We start from the raw sequence: 21,794 nt of genomic DNA, 5'->3' as shown, positions 1-21,794 counted from the left end.
CCTCCCACCATACTGTTTTTGCTTTTATTCAATATATACAGACGTTATATATAAGCATCTACATTCGTGTTCACCATAACGAACCACTAAGTTGGCATGCTGAGTGGCAGTGGTAGCCCGCCACTGGCTGCTACTTCCTTCCTCCCTCAAGTCACCTGATTCACCCACATTCTCCTCCCACAATACTGTTTTTGCTTTTATTCACTATATAAAAACGCTATATATAAGTATCTACATTCGTGTTCACCATAACGAACCACTAAGTTGGTATGCTGAGTGACAGTAGCAGCCAGTGGCAGCCCGCCACTGCCACTCCCTCCTTACCTCACCTCACCTGACTCGCCACCATTCTCCACCCACCATACTGTTTTTGCTTTTATATACAGACGTTATATATAAGTATTTACATGTTTTGTTCACCATAACTGTACATCTAAGCTTGTATGGTGAGTAAAGGCACAAAGACGTAGGACCTCACACAGTCAGCTGGCTGCCTCCCTCAAGGCCAGATGCACTAATATTTCTCCTCCAACAATACTGTTTGTGGTGTTATTACGCTATATACACACATTATATATAAATATCTACCTGTTTTATTCACCATACTTGTACAAGTAAACTGGTATGGTGCCCAAAGACCATAGTGGTCACCAGTAAACAACATGATAAATCGTGCAGACGACGCCACCGCCCTCACCAAAATGGTAGCTCCCAACCTACTCCTCTTGCTGTTTATACCCTCTATACACACATTATATATAAGTATCTACATTTGTGTTCACCATAGCGAACCACTAAGCTGGTATGGTGAGTGCAGTCAATAAAAGGTGGCCACACACAGTCAGAAGACAACGCCACCACCCTCCCTCCCACAGCATTACTCCTCCCGCCATGGAGCACAGCGCTAAATATCACCACAATCCTGCTATTATCAGAACCCTGGTCAGTTTTATCACAGTCAGGGGTCTTCTGTAATAATATCATCGCTACATAGCATGAACAAGTATATTATGGCATTTTTAGGCGATGCTTGTGGTCACAAGCTGAACAGCAGTGCTGTGAGCCCATGCTGCATGCGTCAGGCTTGGTAGCTCACTCAATACTGAGGCTCCTAACAGCCGGGAATTTGGCCCACGATTTTTTGTTTAAATGGCGTCTGTTTACAAGAGCCCTGATGAAGGTGTGGTGAACCCCGTGTATCCGCGGGCCGTTTAAATCTTGCGTAGTACTCCAAAGCATCATATGATGCGATGAGCAATTTACTGCAAGTTCGTCAAAGCATCATATGATGCGATGCGCAATTTACGGGTTAAAAAATCAAAATAATTTTTTCTAGAGAATTTATTTCCTGCGCACTGTGGGGGGTGTCATATTTGGAGGCAACGCAGTTAAGGGGTTAATCTAGTTTCGTTGTAGTAGATTACTTTATCTGGAGACAACTGATACATATTATTGTGTTGATTTGCCATCTGATTATATTGTGATACATTTAAGAATATTCTTGAGTTTATATTATATTACATATATTTTATGTGCATGTTTCTATATCCTAGTATTGCATTTCTTTTGTTTCGTACTGACTCCTCACGAGGCACTCTGGTAAAGCATACTTAGAGACAGTGAATAACCCTAGACAATGCTTATCACTATACCTTAACTCTACGAGCTGTGTGAATGAGCAGTAACACCAGACTCCCAAAAAAATTTACTTGAAAGTAAATTTTATACCTAATTCACCCAAATCTTAAGTTCAAAAGAATGTACAAGTTATTACTTACCTTTACTGATGACTCCTGTAGGAGTATGGAAAATAGTGAGACAGAGGGGGGGGGGAGGAGGAGAGGTGTTACTCTTTGGAAGGGGAGTCCCCCTTCCATTATAACATCAGACAGTGATGACTTCTCTTGGGCATTTTACCTACATACCACTTGCGACCTGCTTGCGGCTCACTGATTGATTTTCTCACTAGAAATCGTTCCATTGAAGATTGTTTTTCTCTTCTTTGTAACACTTGTCTGTAGTGAGGCATTGCATTGTCATTGAAAAGGTTAATGCAACAGCCTACTACAGCCTTCTCTGGGTGAGTTGTTTCCACAAAAGTTTGCATTTCTTCCCACAGCCTACACCACTTCCTAATTGTTGAGGATGGGACATTCTTTACTGCCTCCTCCTCCCCTGAAGACATTTCCTCAACTGCCTCTTATTGATGCTCCTTTTGAAGGGCTAGGAGTTCTTCAGTGGTCAGTTCTTCGCCGTGTTCCTCCACCAACTCCTCCACATCCGCATCATCCAACTCCAAGCCCATTTTCCGACCCAGAGTAACAATTTCCTCAACAATAGGCACCTCAGTTCCAGGCTCAAACCTCTCAAAGTCTAGTTCTGAAACACTTTCAGGCCACAATTTTCTCGGGTTAGAGGTCAGGGTTCCTTGAGTCACTTCTTGCCAGGCTTTGTCAACGAGTTTTACAGCACTACAACTGTTAAAATGGTTTTTCCAGAATTCTTTGAGGGTGAGGTTTGTGACATCAGTCACTTCGAAACATTTCCGTAAAAGTGCCATTTCATAAAGTTTCTAAAAACAGGCAATGATTTTCTGGTCCATAGGCTGAATTAGGAGAGGTGTTAGGAGGAAGAAACTTTATAGTAGCAAAATTAAATTTGTCTAACAATGCATCTTCCAAACCTGGAGGAGCATTGTCAAGGAGAAGCATTGCCTTGAGTAGCAAACTTTTCTTCTGCAGATATTTTTGTATGGAAGGGCAAACCACCTCATTTACCCACTCCATAATAAATAGCCTAGTCACCCCATGCCTTACTATAAGCCCTCCACATCATATACATTTGATTTTTCTGCAATTATATTTTTTGAAAACCCTTAGATTTTCAGAATGATACACAAGCAAGGGTTTAATTTTCAAATCTTCACTTGCATTACCACACAGCACAAGAGTAAACCTATCTTTCACAGGCTTGTGTCCAGGCAATGACTTCCCCTCCTGGGTAATGCATGTCCTCTTAGGCAATCTTTTCCAGAATAGTCCTGTCTCATCACAATTAAACACTTGTTGTGGAAGGTATCCCGCATTCTCTACAAAATCTACAAATTCATCAATATATCTTTCAGCCGCTGGTTTGTCTGAGCTGGCAGCCTTCCCATGCCTCACAACACTATGAATACCACTTCTTTTTCTAAATTTCTCAAACCATCTCCTGCTTGCCTAAAACTCTTTCGTATCACTCGTTCCAGGGGTTTTCTTTACAAGGTCTTCATGCAATACCCTTGCTATCTCACAAATGAAGGCCTCTGAAATGCTATCACCTGCTAACTCCTTGTTGTGTATCCAAAATAATAACAACTTTTCAACATCCTCAAGTGTTTGTGTTCTTTGTTTCGTAATTGTTGATACGCTTTTTGTCAATTTAGCACTCAAAATGTCCTTTTTCTTAGCAATTACAGTGCATATTGTTGACATAGATTTGTTGTATTGCCTAGCTAGTTGAACAAACACACGTACCATTTTCATGTTAACAAAAATGATCTCTTTGTATTTCCTCTCTGGTCATTCTCACATGTGTTTTCTTGGCTTGAACATTACCACTGGCTTTCTTTGGACCCATGGCAAGATATACTCAGGTAATAACAAATTTTATGTTCAAATAGCCAAAAATAAAAAAAAACTGTAAATCTTTGCAAAGAATTCAGGCACAATAGCCACTAGGCAGGAGGCACTGGTAACTGAGGCAGGATCGCCGTGCCACCACGCGCTAGGTTGGCCCATACGCGTATCAACTCGTTTCCCCGAGACAAAGTTCGTAACCCGATTCAAATTTTCCGAAGAAATTGGGCTCGTAACCTGAAAAGTTCGTAAAGAGGGGCATTCGTATGCTGAGATGTTACTGTACTTATATATAACGTTTGTTTATCGTGAATAAAAGCAAAAACAGTATGGTGGGAGGAGAATGTTGGCGTGTGAGGTGAGGGAGGGAATGGCGGCCAGTGGTGGGCTGGCTGGTGTGCCGGCCACTCCTTGCTCCTTTTTGACTTAGCATACCAACTTAGTGGTTCATTATGGTGAAGACAAATGTAGATACTTATATATAACGTGTGTATAAAGTGTAATAACAGCAAAGGGAGTGTTAGGAGAAGAGATTTTGGTGAGGGACGTGGCAAACATCTGCATGACTTGTCATGCTCTGTAAGGGTGGCCACTATGCTCTTTGAGCACTATACCAGCTTGGTTGAACAGTTATGGTGAATAAAACATGTAGATACTTATATATAACTAGCTGTAACCGTCACGCGTTGCTGTGGCTCAGTCTAGTTAAATGGAAAAGAAAGAAAGAAAAGAGAAAGAGCACGTTTCAAATATGTTTAATTTCACAATGCTTGTGGGTATACAATATGTTTTGTTGTTCCATTGTCTGTGGAGATATAGAGATTGTCTGGTTTGCCGACTCTAGAACACGCAACATATAATTGTCCCTATGATAAGTATTTTGTGTCTAGATATAAACTGCACAATTCTAAAGATTGGCCCTGAGCTTTGTTGATGGTGATTGCAAACGCCAATCAAATTGGAAATTACAAAATCTTAAATTGAAATGGCATATCTGTTGGAATCATAAGAATGCGAGGAATGAGGACATCTTCACCACTGAAAGGTCCTGTAAAGATTGTTGTTTCTACGACGTTGCTGATTAATTTTTTTACTGCAAGGTGCATGGCGTTGCAAAGCTTTAGCCGATTGATATTTCGCAACATGATAATTGGCACACAGATTTTCAATTGCCGTACGTGTGATAGTATCCCTGGCAGAGCGAGAGAATTCAAAAATTCTGTTGGATAACTAACTGCTTCATCTGCTTTCTAAACAGTGTCGACGGACTTGTATCGAGGAATTACAGGTAATGTTTGCCTGAAATCTCCTGCAAGCAACATTAATGCATTCCCAAATGGTCTGATGTTTCCACGCAAATCTTACAATGATCGATCAAGAGCCTTGAGCGATTTTTTGTGGGCCATTGTGCATTCAACCCAAACAATAAGTTTACATTTCTGCAATACTTTTCCCATGCAGGATCCTTTGGAAATGTTGCATGTGGGAGTTTCAATGAATTGCATGTTCAGTGGTAATTTCAAAGCCGAAGTAGCAGTTCTTCCACCTGGTAACAATGTCGCAGCTATTACGGATGATGCAAGAGCTAAGGTTATGCCATTTTGGGATCGAAATGCTGCCAGAATCAATCTAATTAGGAAGGATTTACAGTTACTCCTGGCACATCTAAGAAGATTTCTCCAAACCTGTTATTGACAATTTGAATTACTGTCTCCATTCGATCATCCAGACTATATGGGAAGGATCCCCAGCTGGATTATCACATTTTTCGGATAATAGTACTTTTTCACCTACGAGTCTAAAAGTGACCATTTCCAACTATTTTTATACTACAAACAACATAATTTGAATTGCCTTGCCACACATAATTATTAAATATTCAACTAGAAACCTCAACTTACCTTGTTGGTGTTCGTCTTCTTGATTGATGCCACACATCTTGAAGTTAAGAATTCTTAACAATTTACGTAACCTATACTAACACAACACTAAAATTAACACTTAAAATTACTGTACAGTTCATTAACTCTCAAACCGCGCATATCATATATAAATGATATCAGTGACTAAACCGAAACCGCGCACATCATTTATATATGATTTCGTGTCTAGCGCTATAATTTAAACGCCCCGCCTGGGATAGGGGCAGCTATAGTACAGCCACGACCGATAGTTGCCAGATGCCACCTAGAAAAAAATCCAGGCCAACATTCTTGGGTGTTACAGCGTCAGCATTGAGCAAGCCACCAAGGCTGGCGCACGCAGTACGAGCTCACAGCACCGCTGTTCAGCTTGTGACCACAGCATCGCCTACAAATACCATAATATAAATGATACTGCTATTATTTAGCAGTGATTGCCCCCTGAAGCCCCCTGACTGTGATAAAACTGACCAGGATTCTGATAATAGCAGGATTGTGGTGATATTTAGCACTGTGCTCCATGGAGGAAGGAGTAAGGCTGTGGGAGGGAGGGTTGTGGCGTCGTCTTCTGACTGTGTGTGGCCACCATTTATTGACGGCACTCACCATACCAGCTTAGTGGTTCGCTATGGTGAACACAAATGTAGATACTTATATATAACGTGTGTATAGTGTGAGATAACAGCGAGAGGAGAAGGTTGGGAGCCGCCATTTTGGTGAGGGAGGAGCGTCGTCTGCACGACTTGACATGGTGTTTACTGATGGCCACTATGGTCTTTGGGCACCATACCAGCTTATTTGTACAGGTATGGTGAATAAAACAGGTAGATACTTATATATAATGTGTGTATATAGCGTAATAACACCACAAACAATATTGTTGGAGGACAAATATTAGTGCGTCTGGCCTTGAGGGCGGCCGCCGATCAGCTGTGTGAGTAGCTACGACTTTGTGCCTTTACTCGCCATACAAGCTTAGATGTACAGTTATGGTGAACAAAGCATGTAAATACGTATATATAACGTCTGTATATAGTGAATAAATACAAAAACAGTATTGTGGGAGGTGAATGAGGGTGAGTGAGGTGGTGTTGAGGGAGGCAGTGAGTGCCAGTGAGGGTGGCAGTGAGTAGCTCGCTGGTGTTTGGCGGTCACTCCTCGTTGCTTTTTGACTCACAAGACCAACTTAGTAGTTTGTTATGGTGTACAAAATATGCAGATACTTATACATAACCTGTGTATACAGTGTAACAACAGCAAAACTATTTGTTTATTGTTTTATGAACATAATAATTGAATCACTAATATGCACACCATAATTTTGAATACAGAGATGGTTCACACATTTTATAATATAAATATACCACAATTCACTGTATGGAATAATATTACTGCAAAAAACTAAGAAAAAATCAATCAGAGACATTGAAATAATTAGGTAATAATATATTTGTGGCAACTGCCGTCTGACAGCTTGAGCGGAGTAGACTTCGTCTGGCAAAGGCTCTGCCAACGCCCCTTTTTTGCCACACTTCCCTACCCTATTGCGGCTAAAATATGCCACCTACGATTTTTTTGTTATTTTTTCTGTGATCAGATAACAAAAATGAACACTTCTATAAGACGAAAGAATTTTTTGGATTTTTTTTTTTTTGTTGCGCCTGTGGGTGTGAATTCCATTTGGGCCCCTAGCAGTTTAAGGGTTAAGCAAAGTTAGTTTTGACTGCCAGCTGCTGAAGCCTCACTGGTTGAAGGCATTTGGGTTGCCTGTGAGGCCTCACTTGTTGAAGGCACTTGCTTGCCCCTCACTTGTTGAAGGCGCTTGGCTTGCCTGTGAAGCCTCACTTGTTGAAGGCATTTGGCTTGCCTGTGACGCCTCACTTGTTGAAGGCGCTTGCTTGCCTCACTTGTTGAAGGCGCTTGGCTTGCCTGTGGCGCCTCACTTGTTGAAGGCGCTTGGCTTGCCTGTGACGCCTCTCTTGTTGAAGGCACTTGGCTCGCCTGTGGCGCCTCACTTGTTGAAGGCGCTTGGCTCGCCTGTGGTGCCTCACTTGTTGAAGGCGCTTGGCTCGCCTGTGGCGCCTCACTTGTTGAAGGCGCTTGGCTTGCCTGTGACGCCTCACTTGTTGATGGCGCTTGCTTGCGCCTCACTTGTTGAAGGCGCTTGGCTTGCCTGTGGCGCCTCACTTGTTGAACAACCCGTAACTTGTCTTTAATTGCTAGGACAACCTTCTTCCGCTTAACACCTCCAGAACGATTGATGCTGCTACCAGACATAGTCTTGGCCAAAAATGTTTAAAGTTACTATGAAAATAGAAAAGTTATTTAAAAAAATATTTCACTAATGGCGCAGCACTGTGACGCCGCACTGGTTGAGGTGTATAACAGTAACTTGTCTTTAATTGTTAGGACAACTTTCTTCCTCTTAACACCTCCAGAACGATTGATGCTGCTACCAGACATAGTCTTGGCCAAAAATGTTCAAAGTTACTATGAAAATAGAAAAGTTATTTAAAAAAATATTTCACTAATGGCACAGCACTGTGGTATAACACGAGGGACGGGAGCACATGGGTTGACCAGTGTTGGACGGGTCCACTTGGGGCAGTTATAGTACGTTACGTAGGCCACCAGGAGGAAAAAAACTCAATATTTTTTAAGGAAACTTCAGCCTGTGCACATTGCTTTTAGGAAACTTATTTATTTTGTTATTACATAATTACAAGTACTTATTTCATTTGTTTTTGGCTATGATTAATTTTTCTAAAATTAATGGTAATTCCTGTACCCAGGTGGTCCCTCCCGACGCTCCCTTCCCACCCTCCCGACACCACCCACCCACCCCACCCCCTCCTCCACCATGCGTCTAGAGCCACAGGCAGACGGGATTAATACGGTACGACCGAATTTTCATCTGGTCAAACCAACTTTTATCCGGTTCCTGTAGCCATTTTGGCTGGATATTGAGAACTTTATCCGGCCACGATTTTGGCCGTATAAGGGCATTTTCCGGATGTTCGAATCTCGGATAAGCGCGGGGTTACAGTATTCGATTGTAAATGCCTTTTCGCTCAAGCGTTTAGCTTAGGAATATTTGATTGCACATACGACAACAGATCACTCATGTTGTAATTTTGTTCACGACGCAATTCTACATCGAACGAAGCAGCAGCAGATCGATTCGGTGATTAAATTTCCAATTGATTTAGAACTTTGTTCGTGAATTCTAAGCACAAATCTTCAATCATTATCAACGCTTTGTTGTAGATTTCCGCTGTGAAATCCAAGTTCATATTTGAATTTTCCTTCATATTCAACAGATAATATCTTCAACCATGTGCAATTTATATTTCTCCCATAACTCTGTTGGAGATGAAGGAGAGCAGGCGGTCAATATGATTGCAAACTGCATAAATTTGATTTGGATGTGACGTGTTGGACGCGTCATTAATGCATACATCCCAGTGTCGGTCGTTCTCCAATAAACTTCCAGCTTGACATGCATTACGGAATGTGGCATGTGTTACGCCGTTGACAAATCTCAGTGGCTGAAAAGACGTTGGACCGGGCACATTTACCAACAGCATGCGAAGAAAGAAGCCTTCATCTTGATTGGGATGCATGGTGTATAGTCTGCCTATCGTAGTTTATTTGAATATGCCAGGTTGTCCGTCGACTCGGTCTCCTCGTTTGCGTCGTTCAAATGATTTTCTACTGGCATTCCATGTGTAATACGTATGCACTTCCGAATACAGCAGTGTTTTCGCAAACTCGTCATTTTGACATAACGTGAAGAAAGCAGTTAACGTTGTAGCCGATGGATTCATAGCTGTTTGTTGTACATTTGCAGTTTTGAAATAAACGTGTTGTCCATTTTCTTGTTTTCAAAACAAAAACAAAAAATACTAAAGAAATATTTCAATTCAAACACAGATCAATCGACACAGCTCGATTTCACCATCAATTGCACTGAAAACTAATAACAGTTAAAAATATGAAATGAAAAACAATGAAAAAAGAAAAAAATAAGCTACTGTATACCCACGAAATAAACGGTATGGTAAACAACACAGCTCAATTCCAATGCAACGTCACACAAAATAATTAAATCAAAATGAAAATAAATAAAAATCTATGAAAATTCAATTTATCAATGCAATCGGAAACATTGAAATGTCATCGTAACATATTTTGTATATCGTGTGTTGCTCTTGCATGCAACTGATGGCGCTGCTTTTCAAAAAACGCACGTTTTTACCTGTCACAGGTGCGGCACCTAAACAGTAGGTACATAAAAACACGCATGTATTCGAATGGAACATTGTGCTAAAATTTCAAAGCAATTAGCATAGAACTTTCAGAGATTACAGCTTGTGTTGCTCTTACGTCCTACAGATGGCGCTGTTTTTCAAAAAAAGCATGTTTTTCTCTGTTACAGTTGAGGCATGTATATAGTAGGTATGTAAAAACACTCGCCTATTCGAATGCAATGTTGTGTCAAAATTTCAAAGCAATCAATAAAGAGGTTTCGAAGATTTCCCTCATATGAAAAACACCCGAAAAACACTGCTTTTCAAAAAAAGCATGTTTTTTCCTGTCACAGATGTGACATCTATATAGTATGTATATAAAAACCCGCTCGGATGCGAAGGAAACGTTGTGTGAAAATTTCAAGGCAATCGGTGAAGAACTCTTGGAGATTAGCGATTTTGAACAAACGAACATTTCCATTTTTATTTATATAGATGTGTGTATATAGTGTAATAACACCACAAACAGTATACTGTACTTGAAGGAGAAATGCTAGTGTGTCTGGCATTGAACCACTGAGAGAGGGAGGGGAACATCAGTTGTGTGGCGCCACTTGTTACTGTCTGCCATCACCAACAAGCTTAGTGGCTCGCTATGGTAACACCCTTGGGAAAGAGTGATCATGTCATGTTAGACATTAAATATGCCTTAAGATATCACCTAGAAGAAAATGGGGACATTGAAACAGTCGATAAACTTGATTTCAAGAGAGGACACTATGGAGAACTTCAAAAAAAATGTTAATGAGTGTAATTGGACAGACTTGTTGCTAGCCAGGTTAAGTAAATGAGATGTATGCCAAATTTTGTAAAATATAGGATGAAGGCACACAAACATTCATACCTAAACAGAGATGCAGGGGCCAGAAAACAGGATTGGTTCAACAGAAATTGCGAGAGGGCCAAAGACCAAAAGACATAAAAATGGAATCAATATAGGAAGAGGCCTGACCCTCAAATATACCAGTGAAACAAAGGTACGAGAAACAATTACACAGCAACTACAAGGAGAGAAGCAGAAAGAAATTTAGAAAAAGGGATAGAGGACAAATGAAAAACATAACTAGGCCTATTCTACAAATTCATAAACAACAAATTGCAGGTAAAGGATAATATCCAGAGGTTGAAAATGGGAAACAGATTCACGGAAAATGATAAGGAAATGTGTGAAACATTAAACGAAAAGTTCCAAAGTGTGTTTATACAAAATGAAATCTTCAGAGAACCAGACATAAATAAGACTTCCAGAGAACAACATAGAGCATATAGAGTTGTCTAGAGACCAAGTGTAAAATATTCTCAAGGAGCTAAGTAAGAACAGAGCAGTTGGCCCAGATGGAGTTTCATCATGGGGTTCTGAGAGAATGTGCATCTGAGCTCAACATTCCACTTCACCTGATTTTCAGGCATCCCTGTGTACAGGAGTCGTAGCAGATGCGTGGAAAAAGGCCAACATAGTTCCAATCTACAAAAGTGGCGGCAGGGAACACCCCCTCAATTATAGACCCGTATCGTTGACAAGTGTAATAGTCAAAACACCTGGCGACAAACGATATAAAATCAGACCGTCAGTATGGTTTTCAGTCTGGAAGATCCTGTGTAACAAATTTACTCAGTTTCTATGATCGAGCAACAGAGATTTTACAGGAAAGAGATGGTTGGGTTGACTGCATCTATCTGGACCTAAAAAAAGGCTTTCAGCATAGTTCCACATAAGAAATTGTTCTGGAAACTGGAACACATTGGAGGGGTGACAGGTAAGCTGCTAACATGGATGAAAAAAAATTTGATAGAAAAATGAGGGCAGTAATAAGAGGAAGTGCATCGGACTGGAGAAATGTCACAAGCGGAGTACCACAGGGTTCAGTTCATGCACCGGTAATGTTCATTGTCTACATTAACGCTCTACCAGATAGAATACAGAATTATATGAACATGTTTGCTGATGATGCTAAGATAATAGGGAAGATAAGTAACTTAGACGAGTGCCATATCCTTCATGAAGACCTGGACAGAATAAGTATATGGAGCACCGCTTGGCAAATGGAATTTAATGTAAATAAATGACATGTTATGGAATGTGGAATAGGAGAACATAGACCCCCCCCCCCCCACACACACACAACTTATAAATTATGTGAGAAATCTTTAAAGAAGTCTGATAAAGAAAGAAATCCAGGGGTACTTCTAGATACAAACTATCACCTGAGAATCACATTAAGAATATTGTGCCTATGCTACACTTTCTAACTTCAGAATTGCTTTTAAATACATAGATGGTGAAATATTAAAGAAATTGTTCACAACCTGTTAGACCAAAGCTGGAATATACAGCGATTGTATGGTGCCCATATCTTAAGAAGCACATCAACAAACTGGAAAAGGTGCAAAGACATGGCACTGAGTGGCTCCCAGAACTGAAGGACAAGAACTATGAGGAGAGGGTTAGAGGCATTAAATATGCCAAAACTAGAGGACAGAAGGAGAAGAGGTGATATGATCACTACGTACAAAATAATAACAGGAATTGATAAAATTGATAGGGAAGATTTCCTGAGACCTGGAACCTCAATAACAAGAGGTCATAGATTTAAACTAACTGAACACAGATGCTGAAGAAATATAAGAAAATTTACTTTTGCAAACTTAGTGGTAGACGGTTGGAACAAGTTAGGCAAGAAGGTGGTGGAGATCAGGACCGTCAGTAGTTTCAAAGCGTTATATGACAAAGAGTGCTGGGAAGAGGGGACACCACGAGCATAGCTCTTATCCTTTAACTACACTAAGGCAATTATACTTAGATAATTACAAATGTAGATACTTATATATAACATATATATATTGTGTAATAACAGCAAAAGGAGTGTTGGGAGAAGCCATTTTGGTGAGGGAGGTGGCGTCATCTTCCTGACTTGTCATGCTGTGTAAGGGTGGCCACTATGCTCTTTGTGCACTATGCCAGCTTAGATGAACGCGTGAGGAGTTTTTGAGTGAGTCAGTGACGAGTGGCTGGTGTGTGGTGGCCACTTCTCGTGGCTTTTTGACTCACCATATCAACTTTGTGGTTCATTACGGTGAACAAAACATGCAGATACTTATATATAACCTGTGTGTATATAGTGTAATAACTGCAAAAGTATTTGTTCATTGTTTTATGAACATAATTATTGAATCAATAATATGCACACCATAATTTTGAATGCAGCAATGATTCACACATTTTATTATATAAATATATCACACTACACACTATTGAATAATATTACTGCAAAAAAACTAAGAAAAAATCAGAGACATTGAAATAATTAGGTAATAATATCTTTGTGGCAACTCCTACCTGACAGCTGGGGCGAAGCAGACTGCCTCCGACACTTGCTTTGTCAACACCTCTTTTTTTTGCCAGACTTTTCCCCCACCCTATTGCGGCCAAAATATGCCACTTACAATTTTTTTTATTATTTTTCCCGTGCTCAGGTAACACAAATGAACACTTTTTTAAGACAAAATAATTGTTATTTTTGTTGTTGTGCCTGTGGGTGTTGTAAGCCAAATAGCCCAAAGCAGCTTAGGGGTTAAAGAATGCATGGAATAAAATTCTGAGTCCGGTACCTGGTTAGAATGAAGATGACTGTGCTTTTGAGGGCTTTGATAATGCAATTTTTGAGGCATTCATAGATGCAAGTGAGGAAGATTTACAACTTTCTGATGAGAATGAGTGGTTAGATAATGATACTGATGATCCAGGTTATAGTGAATTAACTGATGATGAGATTATTCAGTGTGTTACTGGTAATAATGATGAGGATGTGGAAGAGAAAGATGATAGTGCATTACCTATTCCATATGCTGCATCATTGCAAAAGGTTAATGATCTGCTTGATTTGGTTGCTGTAACTGATAATGAAGAGCTGACAGATTATTACCTGCACCTAAAGGACATGAAAGATATTATAATGAAGCTCACAACAAAGAAACAAACTAAGATTCAAAAGTTTTTGGTACGGTTTCACAGTAGGCCTACAGGGCCAGCACCCAGCACTAGCAAGGACTCACCTTCTGAGGATGTCCAGGCAACTGGACCAGCACCCAGCACTAGCAAGGACTCACCTTCCAAGGATGCTCAGGCAACTGGACCAGCACCCAGCACTAGCAAGGACTCACCTTCCGAGGATGCCCAGGCAACTGGACCAGCACCCAGCACTAGCCATAACTTACCTGGGAGTACCAATTGAGCTGTACAGCACAGTTTTAATGACATTAAATGTACAAAGTGTAGTTTAAGTGATATACGTGTACTGCAGTAGTGTGATTCTAGTGGTCTGTACTTCATGTACAGACTGTAGTGTATAATGTACATTTGTTAGAAAAGTTACTGTTCTTTAAACAATTTTATATTCATATCATATGTGTGGCACTCTCAGGATATTGAGGCTAACAAAGTTTGCACTACACAACTCAACTGGTAAGGACACACCTTACCAGCACTCATTGCAATACAAATTCTTTGTTATTTAAATTTTTCATAAGGCAAATGTGCACTGGCATATGTATTAATGTGATTGTATTTTTGGGGGGGAAGGGGGTTGCTGGGGCTGGATGGATGGAATGAATTCCACACTGGAACGAATTGGCTATGCCTCATATAGTTCGTTCAAGCGAGGACACACTGTATTACTCATTTAATTTCTACATTTACTGTCTACATTTAATGTCATCTAATTTCATGCATTTCTTTGATAAAGTGTTTACTCGTGTCCTTTACGATCTTGGTTATTTGTAAGTGTTGGCCCCATTAACCTAAAATTATAGTATGTTACTCTATGTTCTGATATGTTCCAAAAAAATGTTATGAGGAGCAGTTCACTTACTTTTCTGAATTAGACCTTGTATTTCCATCCTGTAATTAATGTAAATAAACTACTGTACTGTTGCTAGAACTACTGACTCCATAATGTAATAGTCTATGCTTGTCATCCTTAAGTGTCACCTTTGCATTAATTTATAATTTTCCTTGAACATTCTCATTTTGTTAACTTACTTCTCTAATAGTATTAAGTGTTTTACCCTGTCACAACATTAATTAATAAATTTCTATATTATTATTAATTTTGCCCGAAACGCTTTGCATAATAGTGGCTTCATTAGTATGTGTAACTCCTGTCCCTTCAATTGAACAATACTCTTATGTTCATAGTACACACAATCTTTTGAATAAATAATAATAATAATATTATTATTATTATTATTATTTACACACAGAAAATCACACTAACATGATATATGTACACTACATCAATGAGAAAATTCACTCGAGCAGTGAGGCAATGCGAACCTGCAATGTTTGCGTTACCTCACAGCCCCAGTGGAATGTTCATTGATGTATATCACCTTAGTGTGATTTTCTGTGTATCTGAAGTTGGGCATAGGGTTTTCAACTACAATACTTTACCCCTTTACCTGAGTGCTTAGGGGTCTTACGTAAAACTTGGACTGGCTTCAGGACTTCCTGTGATTTCAGGATATCACACACTTCTGTGATATCAGTTGAAATCTGATTGTAAGACTTTTAGGAAGTCAGTGGTGGTACAGTGGTAGAGTATGCAGCTGGCAATGCCTTGGTCATGGGTTTGCAACACCACACAGTCCCAGTGGATTTTCTCATTATTATTATTGTTATTATAACAATTATCATTATTCGATAGGACAATGTCCACACCCCTAACAATGCCAGGCATATAATTTACCCAGATTCAGATTCAGATGTTTATTCAGGTAAGGTATATACATACAAGTGATGTTACATTAATGGATTGATATATAGATAGAGCTAGTACATACAATGCCTAAAGCCACTATTACGCAATGCGTTTCGGGCAAGAAAAACATTAATATCTAGAACTTAATACTAATTGAGCATAAAGAATAAAAAGTGTTGAGAACAAATACAAATAAAGATAAAAAAAGGGGGAACATGACTGAAAAAGCAGCACAAATACAATAGGTTGACAAAGAGTGTTGATTAAAAAAAAAAGAAAATAACAGACATGGGTTGACAATAGAGGAGTGAGGTAGATTACAGGGAATTTATTAGATAGTGTTTAGTTTTTATCTTAAACTGGTTGAGAGAGGTACAGTCTTTAACATGGTTGGGAAGGTCATTCCACATTCTGGGCCCCTTGATTTGCAGAGCATTTCTAGTTAGATTAAGACGTACTCTAGGAATATCAAAACTGTATTTATTTCTGGTGTGGTGCTCATGGGTTCTGTTACAACCTTCTATGAAGCTTTTAAGATCAGGATTGGCATTATAGTTTAGCGTTTTATATATGTATAATACACATGAGAGAATGTGCAGTGACTTAATATCTAACATATTCAGAGATTTGAGTAGGGGTACCGAGTGATGTCTGGGGCCAGAGTTGGATATTGTTCTAATAGAAGCTTTGTGTTGGGTAATTAGAGGACGTAAGTGATTTTGGGTAGTAGAACCCCAAGCACATATACCATAGTTGAGATAAGGATAGATAAGGGAGTAATAGAGAGTCACCAGGGCAGGGCGTGGTACATAATATCTGATCTTAGAAAGAATGCCCACAGTTTTTGAAACTTTTTTTGATATATTTAGAATGTGTCCCTGGAAATTCAGCTTGTGGTCAATGAGAATGCCAAGGAATTTGCCATCTAATTTGTTACAAATTTGGGTATTGTTTATTTTGAGATTTATATGACTAGAGGATTTATTGCCAAACAGAATATAGAAAGTTTTGTCAATGTTAAGGGTGAGTTTGTTGGCAGTTAGCCAAAGATGGACTTTATTTAGCTCAGTATTTACTGTGGCATTTAGAGCAAGAGGGTCAGGACTGGAGTAAATGAAGGTTGTGTCGTCAGCAAATAGAATTGGTTTGAGGTGTTGGGAGGCATTTGGAAGGTCATTAATGTAGATGAGAAAGAGGAGAGGGCCAAGTATGCTGCCCTGAGGAACACCAATGTTGATGGGTAGGGTGGGAGAAATTGTATTATTCACAGAAACATATTGGAGCCTGTTAGTAAGGTAGGACTCGAGGTATTGTAGGGAGTGTCCTCTGACTCCATAATGATGTAATTTAAGAAGAAGGTTATGGTGGTTGACAGTATCAAAAGCTTTACGCAGGTCCACAAATAACCCAACAGGGAACTCCTTTTTATCAAGAGCTGTATGAATCGAGTTAAGCATACTAATAAGTGCATCGTTAGTGCTTTTTTTGGGTCTGAAGCCATATTGGCAAGGGCTAAGTATATTGAGTTTGGCTAGATATGAATAAAGCTGCTTATATATAAGTTTTTCAAAAATTTTTGACAAGTTTGGCAGGATTGATATAGGTCTGTAGTTGTTAACATCTGTGGGGTCACCACATTTGTGGACAGGCGTTACTCTCGCTTTTTTTAGAATATCTGGAAAGGTTTGGAGTTCAAGTGACTTGTTGAAGAGCAAAGCAATAGCAGGGGCTAAAGATCTGGAGGCTTTTTTGTAAATTAAAGTTGGTATCTCCTCAAGGGCACCAGACTTGGTTTTAAGGGAAAGGATTATCTCATTGACGTCAGTGGAGTTAATAGGCTTTAGGTACAGAGACTGTGGATAGTTACCTGTAAGATAGTCCTTAATGTCAGTACTGGAAGTTGGAATATCATTTGCAAGGGATGAACCAATGGAAGAGAAGAACCTATTGAACTCAATAGCAGAATCAGAGGCTGAAAGCTGACCATCGTTATTAGACAGGAGAGTCGGTTTGTTATTTAAAGATTTCTTTGATCCCAATATTTGTGAAATTGTGCTCCAAGTTTGTTTAATGTTGCTCTTTATTTGAGTAAATTTATCTTCGTAGTATTTAGTTTTGGCTCGTCTAATTATCTTAGATAGCAATAATGAGTAATTCTTTGAGAATTCTTTGGAGACAATTCCTAACCTATACTTCTTCTCAAGGTCGTGTTTTTTGTTAATGGATTTCATTATTCCCTTTGTAAGCCAAGGATTGTTAAGCCTTTTGCTTGTGACTTGTTTTGTAAGCCTAGGACAGTGGGTGTTATAAAGGCTAAGAGTTGTTTGTAGAAAAGATTGCACTGCTAGGTTGATGTCCCCTATGTTACCTAACTCGGAATCCCAGTTGACATTATCAGCAGCAGTTATAAAATTGTTTATAGCAGTTTCATTGTGCAGCCTAAAGCTTAACTCCCTTGTTTCTAGAGGTGGTTTGCTAATGTTAGTTAAGAGAAATGTGGGGTAGTGGTCTGTAGTGCTATCGGTGATTATACCTGAAGTAAGCGGAGAGGTTATGTTGGTCCAGATGTGATCTAGAGTCGTGGCAGTGCTATCAGTGATTCTAGTAGGTCTAGTGATTAAGGGTATGAGGAAGCAGGAATTCATACAGTTGAGGAAGCTAACAGCAGTAGGGTGTTCTGGCTCGCAGAGGTCAATATTAAAGTCCCCTGCGATAATTAGGTGGTTTTTGTTCAGTCTGTTGTCAAGTATTAGATTTCTAAGGTTTGAGTTGAATACAGACACATCAGTGTTGGGAATTCTATAGACTGCACCCACAGACAGGACAGACTCGGCACCCTTGACTCTGAAGCTGGCGAAGATATACTCCCCATAGCAGTCTCTAGTTCTAATTTCTTTTAAGCATGTTAGTTCTTGGTGGTAGTAAAGAGCAGTGCCACCACCTCTCTGAAGTTGACGACAGTTGTGAATTGCTGAGTAGTTAGGCATGTTAAAGAGTTGAGTAGTATCCTCTTTCAACCATGTTTCAGTAAGTATAATAAAAGAGAATTTGTTGCCAATAGTTTCAATCAAGGCACTAACATCATCGAAGTGTTTACCTAGGGATCTAACGTTCAAATTGATTACAGAGATATTGTGATTATGAGTTAATACATTGTTTACATCATGTGCTGCAAAATATCTGCAATTTAGATCATTAAAGTGATTATTGTCATAGATAGTGGATAAGAGGTTAAGTTCTGGGTCTATACTTGACTGCATAAAAAAAGCTGATTGTAGAATCAGAAATAAGTAGAAATAAGCTATAAAATAGGGAAAAATATATACACAATACTGTACAAAACAAACACAAAAGGGGCTTACAGGGGTACAATGGAGTAAGGGAGTATGGCTAGGCTAGGCAACCTAGGCAATTAATGAGATTAAAGAAAAAACATGTAAACATGGACTATACAAAACACAAGATATAGAAATACAAAACAAAAAATATAAGCAAGACTAAGCAATACAAAAAAAAACAAATTGAGCAAAACTGAAAAAAAAAGAAAAAATGAGGTAGATTGCTTACGAGTACTCTCAGGTACACTGTAAGTAACAATTTGCAATTTGAGATGCAGGCAAAGCCAGGGGTACAATGGAGTAAGGGAGCATGGCGAGGCTAGGCAACCTAGGTAATAAATGAAATCAAAGAAAAGTTGAATAATAAACATAGGCAAATTTAAGCTAATGATTAATAACTATAGATAGTTCAGTAATGACTGTATAATTAAAAAGACCTGAAGAACTACTTAATAACTCAATTAAATAATTTCGGTAAATGACTAGGTAAGAGTAAGTTAAAAATTAAGTCAGAAAATGAACCAAGGAGACTTAGGATACCTAGCCTCACTAGTTGACAGGGGGTTAATTAATTAATTAATTACCCCAACAATTCCATTGGCCTACGTCCACACCCCAACAATTCCATAGGCCTATTTCCACACCTCAACAATTGAATGTTGGGGTGTAAGACAATGGTGGAGTAGAAAGTACTCCAGTACTTACGGAGGATGATGAGAGTGCGAGGAACAAGGTGGTCAGGTGGAGCCAGTGACTCCTTCCTTCAACAGTTTTGTCTCTCCCTCGTGGTATATCCTCAATGTCTTCAGTGGTGTGGCCTCACCACACACTTACACTGCCATAAGTGTCCTGAGAGTACTGTGGGAGGGACAATTTGGCGGGTATTGTGGACACAGGTCTTTAAGACAGGCGAACTTCACGAGTCGTGGAGACGTCGCATAGCAACCTTTGTTGTGATGACGTCACTCGCTCGCTTACCCGCCACGGTGCTCTTCCCAGTTTCTTATTTATTTATTTATTTATTTATTTATTTATTTATTTATTTATTTATTTATGCATATACAAGAATGTACATAAGGAATGTGAGGATACAAATATGGTAATTACAGTCTTGTAAAGCCACTAGCACGCGCAGCGTTTCGGGCAGGTCCTTAATCTAAGAAAATTTTAAGGAGGTAAATACTTGCAAAATTTATAGACAAAAAAATTCAGATTCAGATTCAGATGTTTATTCAGGTAAGGTATATACATACAAGTGATGTTACATTAATGGATTGATATATAGATAGAGCTAGTACATACAATGCCTAAAGCCACTATTACGCAATGCGTTTCGGGCAAGAAAAACATTAATATCTAGAACTTAATACTAATTGAGCATAAAGAATAAAAGGTGTTGAGAACAAATACAAATAAAGATAAAAAAAAGGGGGAACATGACTGAAAAAGCAGCACAAATACAATAGGTTGACAAACAGTGTTGATTAAAAAAAAAAAAAAAAAAAAATAACAGACATGGGTTGACAATAGAGGAGTGAGGTAGATTACAGGGAATTTATTAGGTAGTGTTTAGTTTTTATCTTAAACTGGTTGAGAGAGGTACAGTCTTTAACATGGTTGGGAAGGTCATTCCACATTCTGGGCCCCTTGATTTGCAGAGCATTTCTAGTTTGATTAAGACGTTTGATTAAGAAATGATAACAGATTACATGAAATGAAAAAAAAAGAGATGAGAGAAAATTGTAGGTACAGTATATTAAAGCACATAGGTAGCTAAGATTGATTACAATGACAGCTTGAATGGTAGTTGACAACAAATTGGTAGGCACAATACAGCAGAAACAATATAAGATTGATTGCAATGATTGCAATTTCTTTGGTTACTGATTTGTTTTTCGACATATAATTTACCTGAAATTACCTAAAAGCTATTAATACTAGTGACTTTGACGAGGACAGGAAGCTGTTGGCTTCTCAAAAGTCCTTCCCTTTTGCCCGAATGATCTTTTCTATCTGTATTTTAAAAACCAGTAGAGTTTTGGCGTTTACCTTATCTACTCCTTGGCTGGTAGGCTGTTCCACGGGTTTACAACCATACGGGTGAAAAAGCCTCTCCTGTTTTCTGTCCTACATTGTGGCTTGTTGAGCTTGAACCCGTCGCTCCTCGTTCGTGTTACATCTATAATAATAATAATAATAATATTTTATTTAGGTAAGGTACATACATACAATAAATTTTTACAAAGATTGGTTGACTTATAGGTAGAGCTAGTACATACAATGCCTAAAGCCACTACTACGCAAAGCGTTTCGGGCATGATAAACTTATCTGACCTTGTGAAGAAAGTGTCCGGATCAACATCGTCCAAATTAGTATTTTAAGTGTTTCGATGAGCTCCGCCCTGTCTGTCATGCCTGGTTTGCAGTGTTGTTTGGCCAGTGGCCCTCAACCCTTCCTGATACGAGAGATGACTAATCTCTGGTATGATTTTTGTTGCCCGGTGTTGCATCTTCTCCAGATCAGCTATGTCTTTCTGAAGATAAGGTCACTTTGCCTGTATGCAATAATCCAGGTGGGGACGCACCAGAGACTTATACAATTAAAGGACTACTATAGTTTCCTTGAAGGTAAAGGCATGCTTGATTATTCCCAAGGTTTGGTTCACTTGTTTTACTGCCGCTCCCACTTGTTGTGCAACTTTTAGTGAATGATGGATTCTGACTCCAATGTCGCATTCTTCATCTATCTGTTGTAAGGTAAAGCTGGCAATTTGGTAGTTGTGACGTGGAATGTTATGCCCTACAGGCAAGGTCTTGCATTTATCGACATTAAAGAGCATTTGCCAGTCAT

The 21,794-nt window shown here is 39.2% G+C and overlaps 1 protein-coding gene across 1 annotated transcript in view; it reads right to left on the bottom strand.

The window, feature by feature from the left end:
* The window catches only part of LOC138365154 (uncharacterized), a 60,637-nt gene extending 40,742 nt beyond the window's left edge, over positions 1 to 19,895 (bottom strand). The window contains exon 1 of the mRNA XM_069325231.1: positions 19,649 to 19,895. The gene's annotated coding sequence lies outside the window, so the exon portion shown is untranslated. The remainder of the gene's footprint in view (positions 1 to 19,648) is intronic.
* Positions 19,896 to 21,794: the final 1,899 nt, after the last annotated feature.

Source organism: Procambarus clarkii, chromosome 15 (assembly GCF_040958095.1).
Source record: "Procambarus clarkii isolate CNS0578487 chromosome 15, FALCON_Pclarkii_2.0, whole genome shotgun sequence".
NCBI classification, from domain to species: domain Eukaryota; kingdom Metazoa; phylum Arthropoda; class Malacostraca; order Decapoda; family Cambaridae; genus Procambarus; species Procambarus clarkii.
This window is presented reverse-complemented; position numbering and strand designations above follow the sequence as displayed.